General features: G+C 38.4%; 1 long non-coding RNA gene across 1 annotated transcript; it reads right to left on the bottom strand.

Annotated features, from left to right (window-relative positions):
- Positions 1–5,261: 5,261 nt before the first annotated feature.
- Positions 5,262–12,530, bottom strand: LOC117528018. The gene is made up of 3 exons (XR_004565654.1): positions 12,515–12,530; positions 8,895–8,897; positions 5,262–5,590 (listed from the first exon to the last, which is right to left on the bottom strand). It is a non-coding gene; the product is annotated as an uncharacterized LOC117528018 (long non-coding RNA).
- Between the last annotated feature and the right edge of the window lie 7,769 nt (positions 12,531–20,299).

Below are 20,299 nucleotides of genomic sequence, written 5' to 3'. Positions count from 1 at the left end.
TCTTTGTCAGCCTGGCTACAGTGCTGAAAAGAAACCTGGGGTTGTTCTTATTTTCTTCAATTAGTGATGAGTAGTAAGATGTCCTAACTTTACGGAGGGCTTTTTTTATAGAGCAACAGACTCTTTTCCCAGGCTAAGTGAAAATCATCTAAATTAGTGAGACGCCATTTCTTCTCCAACTTACGGGTTATCTGCTTTAAGCTGCGAGTTTGTGAGTTATACCACGGAGTCAGGCACTTTTGATTTAAGGCTGTCTTTTTCAGAGGAGCTACAGCATCCAAAGTTGTCCTCAATGAGAATATAAAACTATTGACGAGATAATCTATCTCACAGAGTTTAGGTAGCTACTCTGCCCTGTGTTGGTATATGGCATTGGAGAACATAAAGAAGGAATCATATCCTTAAACCTAGTTACAGCACTTTCTGAAAGACTTCTACTGTAATGAAACTTATTCCCCACTGCTGGGTAGTCCATCAGAGTAAATGTTATTAAGCAATGGTCAGACAGAAGGGGGTTTTCAGGGAATACTGTTAAGTCTTCATTTTCCATACCATAAGTCAGAACAAGATCTAAGGTATGATTAAAGTGGTGGGTGGACTCATTTACATTTTGAGCAAAGCCAATCAAGTCTAACAATAGATTAAATGCAGTGTTGAGGCTGTCATTCTCAGCATCTCTGTGGATGTTAAAATCGCCCACTATAATTATCTGAGCTCAGCACTAAGACAAAAGGCCCGAAAATTCACAGAGAAACTCACAGTAACGACCAGGTGGACGATAGATAACAACAAATAAAACTGGTTTTTGGGACTTCCAATTTGGATGGACAAGACTAAGAGTCAAGCTTTCAAATGAATTAAAGCTCTGTCTGGGTTTTTGATTAATTAATAAGCTGGAGTGGAAGATTGCTGCTAATCCTCCACCTCGGCCCGTGCTACGAGCATTCTGGCAGTTAGTGTGACTCGGGGATGTTGACTCATTTAAACTAACATATTCATCCTGCTGTAACCAGGTTTCTGTAAGGCAGAATAAATCAATATGTTGATCAATTATTATATCATTTACTAACAGGGACTTAGAAGAGAGAGATCTAATGTTTAATAGACCACATTTAACTGTTTTAGTCTGTGGTGCAGTTGAAGGTGCTATATTATTTTTTTCTTTTTGAATTTTTATGCTTAAATAGATTTTTGCTGGTTATTAGTGGTCTGGGAGCAGACACCGTCTCTACGGGGATGAGGTAATGAGGGGATGGCAGGGGGAGAGAAGCTGCAGAGAGGTGTGTAAGACTACAACTCTGCTTCCTGGTCCCAACCCTGGATAGTCACGGTTTGGAGGATTTAAGAAAATTGGCCAGATTTCTAGAAATGAGAGCTGCTCCATCAAAAGTGTGATGGATGCCGTCTCTCCTAACAAGACCAGGTTTTCCACAGAAGCTTTGCCAATTATCTATGAAGCCCACCTCATTTTTTGGACACCACTCAGACAGCCAGCAATTCAAGGAGAACGTGCGGCTAAACATGTCACTCCCGGTCCGATTGGGGAGGGGCCCAGAGAAAACTACAGAGTCCGACATTGTTTTTTCAAAGTTACACACCGATTCAATATTAATTTTAGTGACATGCTACTCTCTTCCACAGCATGTCTTTTTCCTGGTTCTCTCCATCAGCCCCAACCAGTCCCAGCAGAAGACTGCCCCTCCCTGAGCCTGGTTCTGCTGGAGGTTTCTTCCTGTTAAAAGGGAGTTTTTCCTTCCCACTGTCGCCAAGTGCTTGCTCACAGGGGGTCGTTTTGACCTTTGGGGTTTTTACGTAATTATTGTATGGCCTTGCCTTACAATATAAAGCGCCTTGGGGCAACTGTTTGTTGTGATTTGGCGCTATATAAATAAAATTGAATTGAATTGAGAGACAGGAGAAGCCACCATGCTAAACCGTCAAAGAGCTAGTAGCTGCGCTAAGCTAGCGGATTCCTAAAAACACACAAAGTGAATAATGTGTAAATAATTTAGAGGTGATTCAGCAGAGGGAGTGCTTTAGTTAAGGCACGTGAAGATTACACTGTGAAACAAATCGTTATCTAGTTAACTAGATCAATCTAACTGCGCAGATTAAACAGCTAACAGATACAGCAAAACACCACTGTGCTCCGGAACAGGAAGTGATACAATACCACAGTGAGAGCCAACCACCAGTAGAGGCGACCAAGAGAGTAGAGGCAATATTTAGTGCTATGCAGCAAAACGACATTCATGATTTTTGTAGTTTCAGTGCAGTTTATTTTAGCCTGGTCAACCAGACCCTTGCACTTTGTGCTAATTCTTAAACTGTAATTCTGAGTTTGAGAACGAGTTTGGCTGTGCCAGGACAGCAAACGTGAAAGCCAAATTGATATATGTCAAAACAGCAAAGTACATTCACCTAGGTTCAGATAATAACGCTGGTCAACACAATTTTTCTTGTATGGCATTTTTCAACAAATTTTGGGTCATTTGGGTGCGCTGAATCCAAATCCGGTGTTAGTTTTTGCCAATCGCATCATGTTTTTAACATACAAAAACAGATTAGGTTAGATAGAACTTTATAGATCCCTTGGGAAGGCTCCCTCAGGGAAATTGAGGTTCCAGCAGCATTGTATAGCAGCACACAGCGTAAGAAGCACACAGAGTATCAAACATGAAAGTAAAAAAATATATATGTATATTTCTCATATCAAGTGTTGAAGCAAAAGCTGCCGTCGCGCACACCATAAACAATATTATGGCTCTTGTTCACATTTTGCGAACCTGGTTTAAAAACTGCTTTTGAAGCTGCTTTTGTGCATGATTAGTGGTGTCCAACTTGTGAGTGAATGAGCAACTTTTGTATAATCCACCAAAACCGGACATGGAGATTGCAAAAAAAAAAAAAAACGTGATGTAACAGAGGAAATCTGAGCTCACATTCGGATTCAGCACCCCAAAATGACCCTAAATCATTTCTGAAAGTCCATGCAAGGAAACCTTTTTTTTGTTATGTTTGTTTTTTGTAGAAGTGAATAACTTTGTTATAACACTTTAACACTGATGAAGTACTTCACAGAAAAAAAATAAACAAAAATAACCAAATACCAATAGTTCAAAATGATAAATCGTTTACCATAAATAATACGATAATACCGTGTTATTTACGATATAATATATATTATTATATATTTGTATTCTTATAAACAATAATACAATTTATCATATTATAATAATACGATAAACGATAAATAATTCCCAACATCTATTGTAAGCAGTTGACAAAGTATTTTTATGGCAGATTTAAAAATGTCACAGAACTGTAGTTTTTCCACATACAAATTGCAGGTTTCCCCACCATCAGATCCACTTTATATGGATAACAAGAAATAACTTAAGCAGTATAATCAGTTTATCATGTTATTGCTAGCTGTTAGTTCTAGCTTTCTGTGTTAAGATGAGCCGGTAGAACAATAGGTGGGCAGCATGGGTTTGTAAATTCAGTCTGTAAATTTGATGATGCTCTGCAGTTTGGAAGAAAAAAACAGATCAAAATGGAAATGTAAAATAGTTTATTTTTCAATCAAGCTGTAGTATTTGGGGAACCTTAAAATCCAGCGCTGCAGTGCAGCAGCCTTAAAATTACTAGTAGTATTTGTGTTGCATATATGTGTCATAAATACAGTTGTGTTCAAAATAATAGCAGAGTGTTTAAAAAAGTGTGTAAAGCTCAAAATCCATGAAATAGTTTTTATTTCCATACACACAAATGCAGTGGGAATGCTGCATATTCTATTCCAAATCAAAACACGAAGAAAAAATGTATCAAATTTGTTATTACTGTATAGAAAGTGAAGAAAAAGGAAAATTAGGCTTTTAAAAAAAAAAAGTCTGCATTTTTCCTTCCGTCACCTTTATTCCACCCTTACAGGTGGCTCTTATTTAAGGACGAAGGCAGCAAATGTTCGTACTGGTTGTTAATTCATCTCTGGAAATCCGAGTGAAATGGGTCATTCCAGACAATGTTCAGAAGAACAGCGTACTTTGATTAAAAAAGTTAATTAGAGAGAGGAAAACATGTAAAGAAGTGCAGAAAATGATAGACTGCTCAGCTAAAATGACCTCAAATGCTTTAAAATGGCAAGAAAACCAGAAAGACATGGACCAAAACAACAACAACAAAAAACACCATTCAAATGGATCGAAGAATAACCAGAAGGGCAAAGACTCAGGTAATGATCAGCTCCAGAGTAATCAAAGAAGGTCTAAAGTTATAGTCTAACAATTAGAAAACATCTAGTCCATGGGCCAAGCAGGTTTTCGGTACCACTTAAGGTGACTAAACGACACTTAGAATCCAGCCTCAGTGTATCATGGCCTACACAAAAATGTATAATAACTATCCCAGGGTGGTAGCTGTAGCCAAGTAGGGGTCAATGAAGAATTACACAGAGATCACAATTTGAAAATGCTCCAATCACAAAATTATATCACATTATTTGTCTGATCATAACAATTCCAAAAAAGTATAGTTTGGACTATCTATGATGGAATGTTATGGAGTTATGTGGTTAAAAACAGCAAAACTGGTGACAAGTCTATTTCAGTTTGTACAGGGGTCAAAAGTTAAAGTTGCTCCAATTTCAATAAAAACTTATGCAAATTATTGTTTGGGTTTATAGGGCTCTAATAAGGAATAGTTTGCACCATCCGTCATGCTTAGTTATCACATTACAGGGTAACATATGTCACCTGTCATATAATCTAATGGATGTCAACCTTGTTTGACCTTTACTTTGGAGACCAAACATTCAACACAGAACTATTACATTTATTAATGTTTTATTTTAACTAATAATTTGCCCCATAACTCTAGAGCTCTCCATCATAGATAGTCCAAACTATATTTTTTGGAATTGTTATGATCAGACAAATAATGTGATATAATTTTCAACGTGATTGGAGCATTTTCAAATGATAACCTCTGTGTAAATCTTCATTGACCCCTATCTGTCACCTATTGAAAATTCAAGTGGCGAGTCAGTTTTTTCAAAAGAGTAATGTCTAAGGAGTATTTGTGCAGACTTTGGTGCTTGTATCACCATTGGCAGGATTGTTTCAGTTATCTACTGCACTATGTCTAATAGGTCCTAGACTAAGACTACATGGGAAGGTTTCTCTATGTAAAACTGGACTTACTCCCAAAGCGGATCTGTAGTGGATCCGTTGTGACCACTGTGGACAGCATAAGACAGAAAATGGGCATGTTGTATTAAAAATGTGACTACGATTCTTCTTGTAGTCTGGCCTTCAGTGACAGTGAAGCATCATGGGACTTCAAAGGCAAAAAATTAAAATTCTTTGAGATCTTTATTGCTTCAGTGACTCACAGTTCATTCCCTGGTCTCAATCATTATCTGTGCTATGGACAAGAAGCCATGAAAGCTACGAAAGATCCCATTCTTGAAAAAAACGACATGCTGAAGAGGTTACAATTTGCCAAAGAACAAATTGACTGGCCTAAAGTGAAATGGAGCAACATTTTGTGGACTGATGAAGGAAAGATTGTTCTTTATGTGTCTAGGGGCCTCAAGTTTGCCAGACGACACCCAGAAACTGAATTCAAGCCACGGCACACTGTGAAGACAGTAAAGCATAATGATATGGGGATGCTTCTCGTACTATGGTGTCGGGCCTATTTATCACATACCAGGGATCATGGATCAGTTTAAATACATCAAAATACACGAAGAGGTCATGTTGCCTTCTGCCAAAGAGGAAACACCCTTGAAATGTGTATTTCAACAAGACAACAACCCCAAACACACCAACAAGTGAGCAGCATCTTGGTTCCAGTCCAACAAAATTTATGGAGTGGCCAGCCCAAACCCAGGACTTTAATCCAATAGAAAACCTATGTTGTGACATCAAAAATGCAGTTTCTGAGGCAAAACCAAGAAATGCAGAGGAAGTTGGTCGACTCCATGCAACACAGATGTGAAGCAGTTTTCAGAAACTGGCTATACAACTAAATATTAGTTTAGTGATTCACAGGAAAGATAAATCGTCAAGTATTGAATTTGCAAAGAAAAATGCAGACACTGCTATTTTTTAAATTCCTTTTTCTTCATGTTTGATTTGAAACAGAATGTGCAGTGTTCCAAATGCATTAAAAGCTATAAGGATTTTGAGCTTTACTCACTTTTTAAAACACACTACTCTTATTGTGAACACAACGTAGCTGCACTATTATCAAGATGTCCTGAGGGGCCTGGAGGTAGCAGATGAGCCAACAGGAGAGGTGCTTGACTGAGCCTAATGTTGTGAATTGTCGCAGGAAACACATGCACCCATGTGTTGTGGTGGTGGTGGGGCAACACACACGGCACGTGTTGAGGGGGGCGAATCGACACTCTGGCACGCCACGTGTGTTGCTTGGCAACTCCATAGTCGTGGCGGCACTTACACAAATTTCACAGCCAGTTCGAAAGTGGTCACGTGCTCGCTCACTATTTTTGTGCTGACAGCGCGAATGGCCACACATTTTCTAAGTGTCAAGTGAATGGTGTTGGATGTTCGTGTGTGTCACCTGGAATTTGGCCAACACCTGCCACTAGAGAGATCAAATGGGCTCTCACAGGGCACACTCTGTCTTTCGGCCGCTTGTGTGCGCGAATATTGTAGTGACAGGTCTACGAGGGGTTGGCGCAGCTTCGATTTTTCACTTCAGACAACTTTATTGATCCCAAAAAAGGGCAATTACCTCCAATTACCTCAGACAAGATACAGCAATTAGTCCACAATTACTACTTGTTTACCGTAATAATGGCACACATCAAAATTAAAGACAACACATACGAGGTCTGTTAGAAAAGTATCTGACCTTATTATTTTTTTCAAAAACCATATGGATTTGAATCATGTGTGATTGCATCAGCCAAGCTTGATCCCTCGTGCGCATGCGTGCGTTTTTTCATGCCTGTCAGTTGCTTCATTCGCCTGTGAGCAGGCTTTGAGTGAGGTGTGGTCCACCCTTCTCGTCTATTTTTTATTGCAAATAAATGTCTGAACAATTTGGATCTTTGCTGCATCAATTTTTTTCCAGAAACTGTAAGAGACCTCCAGGTGGACACCGTTCGAAAAATTAATATGGCTTTCAGGGACGATTTTATGGGGATTAAACAGATTACGGGGTGTTACTGCCCCTTTAAGACGTGGACATCAGCACTTTTTCCGGCACATTCCACTGTTACAGGAGTTTTTTTTTCATGGAAAAAGAAGCTGAGGGACGCGCCACCGTGCTGCTCTTGACGCGGCACAAAACCACCTTGGTGTTGGTCTCTCAGGACGGCTTTCAGACGGATTCCGGTTGCTTTTCTGTTGTGTGAATATCCGAGAAATTGAGCTTGAGCTGGACAAGCCCCAACATGTCCTGTGAGGCTTCATCACGGCGTTTCTTTGCGCCGAGCGGCTGCACCACGACGCGCCGAACTCCTCCGCACGTCTGTCTTAATGTGTCGAAAAAGTGCTGATGTCCACGTCTTTTCACAATTCCTGTGCTAGTCAGAGAACATACCGGATCAAGACAGCGTCCAGTTTAGAAATGAATTGTTGCTGTCCACTTTGGCTGCTGAACCAAACCAGACAGTGATGGACTGGCAGATGACGGACTGGATTATGGCCATGTGAAAGTTCACAAGCAGCTCCTGTCGCAGGTTGAACTTCCTGAGCTGCCTCAGGATGTATATCCTCTGCTGGGCCTTCTTCACCACTATGTTGGCTGTTCATTTCAGGTCCTGGGAGATGGTGGTGCCCAGAAGCTTAAATGTGTGCACTACAGTGCTGTTGTGGGTCGTTACTGGGGGGAGCAAAGGAAAAGGTGCTATCGCCACAGTTTTTAAAGCATTAAGCTCCAGATTGTTCGGACCACACCAAGTATTCACAGCCTTTCCTCAATACTTTGTTGATGCAACTTTGGCAGCAATTACAGCCTCAAGTCTTCTTGAATTTGATGCCACAAGCTTGGTGCACCTATTGTTGGGCATTTTTGTCCATTCCTCTTTGCAGCAATTCTAAAGCTCCATCAGGTTGGATGAGTAGCATTGGTGCACAGCCATTTTCAGATCTCTCCAGAGATGTTCAGTCAGATTCAGGTCTGGGCTCTGGCTGGGCCACTCAAGGACATTTACAGAGTTGTCCTGAGGCCACTCCTTTGATATCTTGGCTGTGTGCTTTGGGTCATTGTCCTGCTGAAAGATGAACCATCGCCCCAGTCTGAGGTCAAGAGCACTCTGGAGCAGGTTTTCATCCAGGATGTCTCTGTACATTGCTGAATTAATCTTTCCTTCAATCCTGACTAGTCTCCCAGTTCCTGCCACTGAAAAACATCCCCACAGCATGATGTTGCCACCACCCTGCTTTACTGTGGGGATGGTGCCTGTTTCTTCCAAACATGGCGCTGGCATTCACACCAATGAGTTCCATCTTTGTCTCATCACACCACAGAATTTTGTTTCTCATAGTCTGAGAGTCCTTCAAGAGCCTTTTAGCAAAATCCAGGTGGGCTGCCTTTTACTAATGAGTGGCTTCTGTCTGGCCACTCTACCATATATAGACCTGATTGGTGGATTGCTATGGCGTCTGTACAGACACACACACATTCAGTGTCCATCGCAAATTTCTTGTCTCTTCACCCACGATTCCCTGCACACACAGCAACACGTGTAGGACTAAACAAAAATATAGCATATGGAATTCCGGCCTGGTCATTTTTCTGATGACATGGACAATAATTTACTTAAATGAAAGATGCAGTGTTTGCACAGAGGTTGTAATAACCTACATCTCACAACCTCTGCACCCAATCATAATGGTGAAATATTAAAAGTGTACTGCCTTTGGATTTTTTAAGATTTAAGTCATAAAAAGAATTTTCTTTGGCACCACTCTGATTTTATTTATTAGCCTTTAACTATAGTATACTTAATAAGATATTGCCAATATGATCAAAATTCACACTGTATAAAAAAATAGAAATAGTTCCCCTGATGGGAAAAATTTCCAAAGAACAGATGACCTTGAAAAATGTTTGGTAGCGACTCATAAAGTCTTTGATAGGAACCATAGTGACGCCAGATCATGTGGGGGCTTCCTCCAACTTGTGCAAGGATACAGGGAAGCACATTGCGACGGCCAGTCAAAGAGAGGCACAGGTCAAGTGGCTGCTTTCTCATAGAAAATAACCCAACATGCTGTAAAATGCTCAAAACAGTTTATTTCTGTATAAATAAAATATCTTTTCCTATATTTTGTAAATGTTAGTAAGAAGTAAACATTTCTAAATCTGAAAAACGTTGTTTTTGTAACCAGACAACACCGATGCACAGTGAGCATGTGCATCGGTCGAGGTTGAAGTTAAGTTCTGGTAATTTCAAAACCTCATTTTGTCAGTTTTGTGAAATTTGAAAGGCAGTACAGCTTTAATTATTATAATACATTCACAGGCTGGCAGTAAACAATTTTGGCTCAGAAAAAGAGAGCGTTTTGTTAAAGTGCCAGATGTCAACAGTTGTGTGTGTGTGTGTGTGTGTGTGTGTGAGAGAGAGAGAGAGAGAGAGAGAGAGAGTGTGTTTATCCTTCCTTGGGTTTAGTTTGGGTTATAAATCCTGCCCGGTCTCATATTTTTTTCCGTGCCCCAGACATGTTTTTTTTTTTATTTTGCTATTAATAATCTTCCTCTTCTTCTAACTCTAACCATAACCATAGTGTAAGTGTGTACCCTCCCCAGACATTTACCATGACCAGGCTCGGACTAATAATCTGTGATTTTGGACATTTGCCCGGTGGGCCGCTGCATGTTTAGACATACGTGGGCCGGCCCTCCCATATTTATAGAGATTATGGAAATATACAGTGTTCTCGAACCACGCGCTGCTGTCAACACGAGGAAAGTCCGTGATCGGTGAAGCTACAGCATTTAATCGGCGCAGCTGCAGAGCCACTTCCTGAATTTGTGTCAAAATAAAAGTTCTGTAGTGTTTCATACATCGCGCAGTCTTATTCTAGGTTTCAGTTTTGTTTCCGTTTGATCACACAACGGAGACTTACATCGAGCACAATGATTGACATGACCAACAGCCAATGACAATGGAGAAGCATACAGGGTGGCCAGTCAGATTGCAGGAAGAGCAGGCGGCCGCTCCCGCCCCTGTGAATGGATTGAGTCCTCGGCGCCTGGACTTCTCTCCGCTCTTCTACTGATACAAGGTTGAAATCTTTTCTTTTATCTTAATTAACTGTGCTTTACTTTTGTTAATCTTTAAATCCGAGGAGTTCTGGGTTATCCGAGTGTGAGCAGCGTGAGAAGAGGCAAAAGAAACTTTGAAAACTTTTTTCTTCAGAATCAGACTAAACGGACAATGGCTATGGATAAAAATACAACGTAAAAAAAAGGATATTGGACCTCGGACTTATGTAAAACAGTAACTTTCAGCGCAGTTTGGGACCGGGGCTAGCGGTTAGCCACGCTGCTACCAGGTGAGGTACCGAGCAGAGTAAACAGCCGAAGACGAAATCACTACAAAATGGGACCAAAGAAAAGCTCGGTGGTGGAGGAGTCGGAGGAGGTTAAAAAGGCGCTTGAGTTAGTGTCACTGGACGTAGCTGACATAAAGAATAAGCAGGACAAGATACTCAAGCTAGTGGAGGAAGTCGCGCGACTACGAGCCTTATTAGAGGACAAGGACAAGAGGATCGAGGCTCTCGAGAAGAGAGTTGAGGACTTGGAGCAGTACTCAAGGATTAACAATGTGGTTGTGGCTGGTTTAAAGATTAAACCCCGCTCATATGCCCACGCAGTGGCCGAGGGCAGTGATCTCGAACCTGGCGAGATGGAGGAGAGCTCTGCGGAACAACAGGTCGCTGCGTTCCTGGCGTCCAGGGACATTGATTTGGACGTAAATTGTCTTGAAGCTTGTCACCCTCTCCCTACGAAGAAAGGCGCTCCTCCTGTGCTTATCATGAACTTTCTCAACAGAAAGGATAAGGTCACATTGTTGAGGCAAGGAAGAAAATTGAAAGGTACGAATGTTTATTTGAATGATCACTTGACAAAAACAAATGCAGACATTGCTAAAAAAGCCAGATACTTAAGGAAAACAAACAAAATTCAGAATACATGGGTCAGGAATTGTAAAGTCTTCATTAAACTGAATGGGTCTCCTGAAGTAGCTCAGGTGCTGGTTATTAAGGACATAAAAGAGCTGGAAAAATATGAAATATGAGTCAATAATGTATGGAGAAATAAAAAAGTAAAAAAAAAAAAAAATAGTTCTACTTCACAAACCATTGAATCAAAACCCATAATCTCTACTTCAGGAGATGAAATAATACAATAGAGGATAATAAACCAGGAATTATTGGAATTAAAAGCAACTGAGTACACTGAACATAAGATAATGGAATTGGAAAACGAAATAGACCCAGATAACATGTTTTTTTCGACTGATACCGTTCATTGCAACTACTATACGGAACAGGATTACAATAATACAGTTAAAACAGAAGGTAAATTATCAATTATCCACTTTAACAGCAGAAGTATGTACACAAACTTTAACAGTATCAAAGAATTTCTTCAGCAGTTTACAAAACCCTTTAGTATAATAACAATTTCAGAAACGTGGTTCAATGCGCAAAAAGGAATACAATTTGAGTTGGATGGTTATGATCTAAACTACATCAACAGAGTGAATAAAGGAGGTGGAGGTGTTGCTATATATGTGCGGAAAAATATTAAATTTAAGGTAATAGAAAGTATGACGTTAACAATAAAAGATGTGTTAGAATGTATATCAATAGAAATTTATAATGGAAACAAGAAAAACATTATTATAAGTTGTTTATATAGGGCACCAGGCTCAAATATGGCTACATTTACAAACTGGGTGGACAGAATGTTTTCATCAATAAAAAACAAAAAAAATATTTATTGTGGAGATTATAACATTGATTTAATAAACCCCAATAGGCACACATCAACTGACAAATTTATAAACACAATGTACAGCATGAGCTTATACCCAGTTATCACCAGACCAAGCAGAATTACATTGAATAGTGCAACTCTAATAGATAACATCTTCACAAAGAATATAGAAACTAAAAATATAAGTGGTTTATTGATTTGTGACATAACTGACCATCTTCCTGTGTTCACTGTGTATGACTCCAATTGTAATTTTCAGGTAAAACCCCAATACTCTGCATTTAAACGAGTAAGAACCCAAAAAGCAATAGATCACCTCAATAATGACTTAACAATACAGGACTGGCACACTGTGTATAGGGAGAATGATGTGGATTGTGCCTTCAATAAATTTCTAGACATTTTCAATTCATTATATGAGATAAACTGTCCAATACGCCAAGTCAACAAAAACAGTACTGTCACCAAAAGTCCATGGTTAACAAAAGGTCTACAAAATGCTTGTAAAAAGAAGAATACATTATACAGACAATTTGTTAGACTAAGGACAAAAGAATCTGAACATAGATATAAATTATATAAAAACAAACTAATATAATCAGAGCCAGCAAGAAATTATACCAATCTATTAAATAATAATAAAAATGACACCAAGAGAATCTGGGAAATTCTTAACACTATAATCAAAAATAAGGTAAGAGGTAATTCTTATCCAAATTATTTTATTGATAAGAACAAGGACATCTATAATATGTATAACATAGTTAATGGTTTTAATAACTTCTTTGTTAATATTGGACCTGACTTGGCAGCAAAAATTCCCGATGGTTGTAACAAGGAGCAGGAATCATAAAAATCAATCCAAACACAATGTTTCTCTCCAGTGTTAGTGAAGCCGAAATAATAGATATTGTTAATAAATGTAAAAATAAAAAAATCAACTGACTGTTATGACATACACTCAACAAAAATATAAACGCAACACTTTTGGTTTTGCTCCCATTTTGTATGAGATGAACTCAAAGATCTAAAACTTTTTCCACATACACAATATCACCATTTCCCTCAAATATTGTTCACAAACCAGTCTAAATCTGTGATAGTGAGCACTTCTCCTTTGCTGAGATAATCCATCCCACCTCACAGGTGTGCCATATCAAGATGCTGATTAGACACCATGATTAGTGCACAGGTGTGCCTTAGACTGCCCACAATAAAAGGCCACTCTGAAAGGTGCAGTTTTGTTTTATTGGGGGGGGATACCAGTCAGTATCTGGTGTCACCATTTGCCTCATGCAGTGCAACACATCTCCTTCGCATAGAGTTGATCAGGTTGTCAATTGTGGCCTGTGGAATGTTGGTCCACTCCTCTTCAATGGCTGTGCGAAGTTGTTGGATATTGGCAGGAACTGGTATACGCTGTTGTATACGCTGGTCCAGAGCATCCCAAACATGCTCAATGGGTGACATGTCCGGTGAGTATGCCGGCCATGCAAGAACTGGGACATTTTCAGCTTCCAAGAATTGTGTACAGATCCTTGCAACATGGGGCCGTGCATTATCCTGCTGCAACATGAGGTGATGTTCTTGGATGTATGGCACAACAATGGGCCTCAGGATCTCGTCACGGTATCTCTGTGCATTTAAAATGCCATCAATAAAATGCACCTGTGTTCTTCGTCCATAACAGACGCCTGCCCATACCATAACCCCCACCGCCACCATGGGCCACTCGATCCACAACATTGACATCAGAAAACCGCTCACCCACACGACGCCACACACGCTGTCTGCCATCTGCCCTGGACAGTGTGAACCGGGATTCATCCGTGAAGAAAACACCTCTCCAACGTGCCAAACTCCAGCGAATGTGAGCATTTGCCCACTCAAGTCGGTTACAATGATGAACTGGAGTCAGGTCGAGACCCCGATGAGGACGACGAGCATGCAGATGAGCTTCCCTGAGACGGTTTCTGACAGTTTGTGCAGAAATTCTTTGGTTATGCAAACTGATTGTTTCAGCAGCTGTCCGAGTGGCTGGTCTCAGACGATCTTGGAGGTGAACATGCTGGATGTGGAGGTCCTGGGCTGGTGTGGTTACACGTGGTCTGCGGTTGTGAGGCTGGTTGGATGTACTGCCAAATTCTCTGAAACGCCTTTGGAGACGGCTTATGGTAGAGAAATGAACATTCAATACACGAGCAACAGCTCTGGTTGACATTCCTGCTGTCAGCATGCCAATTGCACGCTCCCTCAAATCTTGCGACATCTGTGGCATTGTGCTGTGTGATAAAACTGCACCTTTCAGAGTGGCCTTTTATTGTGGGCAGTCTAAGGCACACCTGTGCACTAATCATGGTGTCTAATCAGCATCTTGATATGGCACACCTGTGAGGTGGAATGGATTATCTCAGCAAAGGAGAAGTGCTCACTATCACAGATTTAGACTGGTTTGTGAACAATATTTGAGGGAAATGGTGATATTGTGTATGTGGAAAAAGTTTTAGATCTTTGAGTTCATCTCATACAAAATGGGAGCAAAACCAAAAGTGTTGCGTTTATATTTCTGTTGAGTGTAGATATGAAGCTAGTAAAAACAATAATCAAAAGCATATCAAAACCCCTGACTCATATATGTAACTTGTCATTTCAAACTGGGACATTCCCGATCAAAATGAAGATGGCAAAAGTTATTCCACTATTCAAAAATGGAAATAAACATATCTTCACAAACTACAGACCGGTCTCTCTACTTCCACAATTTTTTTTCCAAAATTTTAGAAAAGCTTTTTAACAACAGGTTAGGATCCTTTATAGAAAAATATAACATAATTAACGAATGTCAATATGGGTTTAGGTCTGGTAGGTCAACTTCACTTGCAATAATTGAAGCAATAGAAGAGATTACAAACACCTTAGATAGTAAAAACTATATAGTTGGAATATTCATTGATTTAAAGAAAGCGTTTGACACACTTAATCACTCAATTCTACTCAATAAATTGGAAAGATATGGTATCAGGGGAGTGGCTTGGAACTGGATTCAAAGCTATTTAACGGAGAGACATCAGTTTGTGCACATGGGTGCATTTAAATCTGGGTGTTTGGGCATCCCTTGTGGGGTCCCACAGGGATCCATACTGGGTCCACATTTTTTTAATCTTTATATAAATGACATATTTAATGTGTCACAATTATTAAAATTATTATTATTTGCAGATGATACCAATATATTCTATTCCAGTGATAACTATAGCAAACTTATTAATGTGGTAAATAGTGAATTAATTAAGCTGAAAACTTGGTTGAATATTAATAAATTATCCCTAAATATAAAAAAGACTAAAGTCATGTTTTTTGGAAATCATAATGTCAATTCTAATTTACCAATAAATATAGACGGTGTCGAAATAGATAAAGTGTCAGAAGTCAAATTTTTAGGGATAACCATCGATAAATTAAGCTGGAAGTCTCATATCAGCCACATACATAAAAACGTTTCCAAGAATGTTCAAATTATGTACAAAGCAAAATATTTTCTGGATCATAATGCATTATATTTATTGTATTGTTCTTTAATCTCTCCTTACTTAACATATTGTATAGAAATCTGGGGTAACAATTACAAAAGTTTGCTACATCCCCTCTGTATAATCCAAAAGCGGGCAATAAGAATCATCTATAAGGTAGGATATCTTGATCACACAAATAGTCTATTTTTGCAATCCATATTGTTGAAAATGCCAGATCTGGTTAATTTTCACACTGCAGAGTTATTATATAAAGCCAGTAAAAACTCATTACCCAGTAATATTCTGAGTCTCTTCACCCAGAGAGAAGGAAGCTATAACTTGAGGGGATGTGGTGACTTTAAAGTCAAGGCAGTGAGAACTACCAGGAAAAGTTTCTGTGTGTCCGTGTGTGGCATTAAGCTGTGGAATAGTTTGGCACCTCAGCTCAAGCGATGCCCTAACATCCATCAATTCAAAAAAAGATACAAAGAAATGGTTCTGTTGAAATACATGAATGAGGAGAGAGGTTTGTGATCGTCACGTCTTTTTAATTTATTTCTAGTTAATTTACCTTTGCTTTTTTGCCTTTTCAGCAATAGAAGGGGTCTCGCTAGGACACACAAACTTTCATAAAATACCTGGAATTATCCTGTACATCAATTTAATTATATATATCATAGCCATAATTGTAAACTATATTATTAAAAAAAATGATAATAATGATAATAAAATCGTACTATATGTTTGTTAATATAATAGATGTTAACATATTTGCATAATACCTGTTATTGCCGGTGTCATAACCATGGTCAAAAGTATTATTTTTATACATTATGATCCTGTAGTTGAAATGCTAGTCAAATAGAAGTATGGTGATGATGGTAATAACTTAGAGAGAGGGGAAACATGTATATGTATGTATGTATATATGTATGCGTATATATATGTGTATGTGTGTATGTATGTATGTGTGTGTATGTGTGTATGTATGTATGTGTGTGTATGTATGTATGTACGTATATATATATATATGTATGTGTGTATGTATATATGTGTATGTATAATATGTATGTATATGTGGGTGTGTATGTATGTATGTATATATACATATATGTATATTTATGTTTACATTTATATAAATATGTACATATGTAAGTTTATTGATACATAAAAAGACTTTTCCTTTTCTTTCCTCCTTGTTTCCCCTCTTACATCACTTACATCATTATCACCAGGTCAGGGTCGGCAAGTGGGGGTCTGTTGCTCAAAGGTCTCCCCCTTCTGCCAGCAGACTCCAAAACCTTGTCTTTTAATGCAGAGCCTAGGACATTCAGCAAAGGGTGGACCTGTGTCAGGGGGCGACCCCTCTCTGGCAGCAGGTTTACAAAATACTTTGCATCTTTTAATGCACCACACACATGACAAATGGGGAAGGAGGGGAAGGGGAAAAAAAAGAGAATAATAATAATAATGATAATGATAAATTTAAAAAAAAGTTAAGGTAATTAAATTAATAAAATAAAATGAATGTAGCATAATTGTATATATGTATATGTATTATGTGTATACATGTGTGTATAGGTGATGTATGTGTGTATTTTGTGTATGTATGTATGTTCGCATGTATGATGTGTGTGTGTGTATATATATATATATATATATATATAGAGAGAGAGAGAGAGAGAGAGAGAGAGAGAATTACCATCGACACACACAAGAATAGTCCTTTTAAATAGTCATTTTCTGAGTAAATGCGGGGAATTTATTGACATATGAAAATGGCTTAAGGAATGACACCTGCAATATCAATAGCAATAAAAAAAAAATGGTAGTAATAATAATAATAGAAATAAAAAAAAAAAATTTTGATTGACAATAATTATTGTCATTATTACTGTCTATTATGGTGGGAATTGTTTATATCATCATCATCATCATCATTATTATTATTATTATTATTATTATTATAGATACTCATCACTAATATATGATATCAATTACATAGTAATAAAAAAGGAATATTGGTCACACTTGGTAGTCGTAATAACGTATGGGTATTTGGGGGTGGGATTAAATAAGTTCATCTTCATCCCACCCCTTTTCGGGTTAAGTGCGCGGGTATGTATGCGTGTATGTTTGTATCTCCTGTTCTTTTCAACCCAATGTGGGTAAATGTAGATGTCAAAGAAATGCTTATTTTGTAAAACTCAAAATAAATTATCAATCAGTCAATATGTATGTATATGTACGTGTATATGTGTGTGTATATATGTAGTATGTATGTGTATATATGTATACATGTGTGTGTGTGTATGTATGTATATGTGTGCGTGTATATATATGTGTATATGTGTAGGGGTATGTATATGTATGTGTAGGTATAATGTATGTGTATATATATGTAGTGTATATTTATTTATGTGTTAGTGGGTATGTATATAGGTATATATGTGAGTGTGTATATGTGTGTGTATAAGTGTATATATGTATATAATGTGTGTGTATGTATGTACGTATACAGGTATATATGCACGGCCCAAGCAGAGGGTCACCCCCTAGAGCCTGGTCTGCTTGAGGTTTCTTCCTAAGAGGGAGTTTTTCCTCACCACAGTTGCCTAGTGCTTGCACTGGGGGTCGGCAGGGTTAATATGGAGTGACTTGGGCCAAGTTTGCTGTGATTTGGCGCTTTATACATAACATACTTATACATGAATTGAAATGTAATTGAATATTGAAGTGTATGTCTGTGTTGATATGTAGTCTGTTGTGAATTTGTGTATATGTTGTTATGACTGTTATAATTGTTGGACTCATTCTAGCAGGGGTGGGCGTTGATAAGCTTTGCTTCTGCCCACACCCTTTTGGACTCACAGGCTTGTTTATATAACATTCATATTATTGGTATGTTTCTGTTCTTCCGGATTTGTGTGTGTGCCGAATAAATCCATTCATTCATTCATTCATTCATAAATGCAACAGCTATGGACTTCAGCTCCTTAATTTGCTGCTGTGTGAATCCTAGCAGTGGTTACACATTACCTCTCTCTCTCTCTCTCGCTCTCTCACTCACACACTTTGGAGACACAAAAACTTTTTTCCGCTTGTGTGCATTTGCTTCCGTTTTGTCAGACCCAGCGGCAGAAAAAAAAATATTAAGGGGGCAATGAGTTTATCATCACCCCCCCCCCCCCCCCCAAAAAAGGTGCGCACCGGAGGAGACGTTCGCTCCTGGAAAGCTCGTGTATTTACACTGCACCGTTGTAAGAGACTGACCAAGAGTGAAGAGTGATGACAGTATTTTTTTTTTAATTATTATTTGAACGTATAGACGCTCGGTCAAGTGATCTCTTGCATACCACAGAGCCAGTGTTTTGTCGAGATGAGGTGCGCCAACTTTCGACACTGAGCTGTGACGTACCTTCGCATTGTCCAATAGGAATGATGCGTCGGGCCAAAACACGGAAGACTCGTGGCAGAAACCACTGATCTCTACAAAATGGATTGGACCAATCCGATTGGTGCAGAAACCACTGATCTGTACAAAACATTAACGTGTGACAGGACTGCTCATTTATAGAGCAGTTTTCTGAAGAAAAATCATTGGAAATGTTTTTTTGTTGTTGTTACCTCAAAATTTCTGATTACTGTTAAAAAAAGTTTAGAACACTTGTAATTAAAATAGGTAAATGGTTCTTTAGAAACCTTTCATCTGTATTAAAACCACCTGTTATTTCAGATTAGATAATTTCTTGTTTAACATAAGGAACTGCAGACATTTATTTTTAGACAAATAAAATAACATGGAAACTTGTATATTTTTTGAAGTCTGGTAGATTATTTATATCTTATTTCAACCAGAAAAACAAACACTAAATAAATACAAGTGTTTATTATAAATGCAAAAGGAAATAATTTAACAATGACTGCAGTGTGATTGTAAAGTAGGATTTCTGTGACATGAACCTCATGATGTTTTATATATATATATATATATATATATATATATATAGTCATATATATATATATATATATATATATATATATATAGTCATATATATATATATATATATATATATAGATATATATAGTCATATATAGTCATTTAAACTTGTAATTTCGTCAAAATATGTAATTGCCTTTAATGTTATCAGGACGCCCCCTCATGGCGCCGGGTCCACGTTTTGTACTATGATCAAGGTGAAATGACAGTGAAAGTGTGTGTTTAGGTGTGTGTTCATGGTGTTTAGGTGTATAGTACGTATTTGTTCATTGGGGGTTCGGTATGGACGGGTGGGTGTGCGTGTTTGGGGGTGGATTCGTCGGGCCAATAGTGGGCTGGGCCAGAGGAAAAATGCCAGGGCCGAAATTTGTTCCCAGTCCGACCCTGACCATGACCCCCCCTTTCACCCTACACTTTGTGCCCTCCGTTACGAAATGAATTTGTGCCCCCGTTATGAAAAATGCCCAGTTTTCATACCCCCATCACAAACCCATAGATTAGTGTACTTCTCGTAAACCAATCCCATGAACTGCCATGAGACTGGGTTGTGTAAATCACATATTATTACGGTTCGGGGCGGTGTTAAAACCCTCACCAAACATCACAGACAGATTAGTAGATCAAAAATAAATAAATAAAATAAAATAAAATAAAAAAATCACCTCTCAATAACTAGATAATTTATAAAACGACTTTAAGACTTGAGGGAATTTCTTAAACCTATAAAATATATACAGGTTTGCACTTGGCAGTAGTTTGTGTGAAAACAGCTTTTCAATAATAGCGTTCAGACACTTTG

The sequence above is a fragment of the Thalassophryne amazonica genome, chromosome 16, assembly GCF_902500255.1.
Source record: "Thalassophryne amazonica chromosome 16, fThaAma1.1, whole genome shotgun sequence".
Classification (NCBI taxonomy): domain Eukaryota; kingdom Metazoa; phylum Chordata; class Actinopteri; order Batrachoidiformes; family Batrachoididae; genus Thalassophryne; species Thalassophryne amazonica.
The sequence above is the reverse complement of the archived record's forward strand: the minus strand, read 5'-3'. Positions and strand labels throughout refer to the sequence as shown.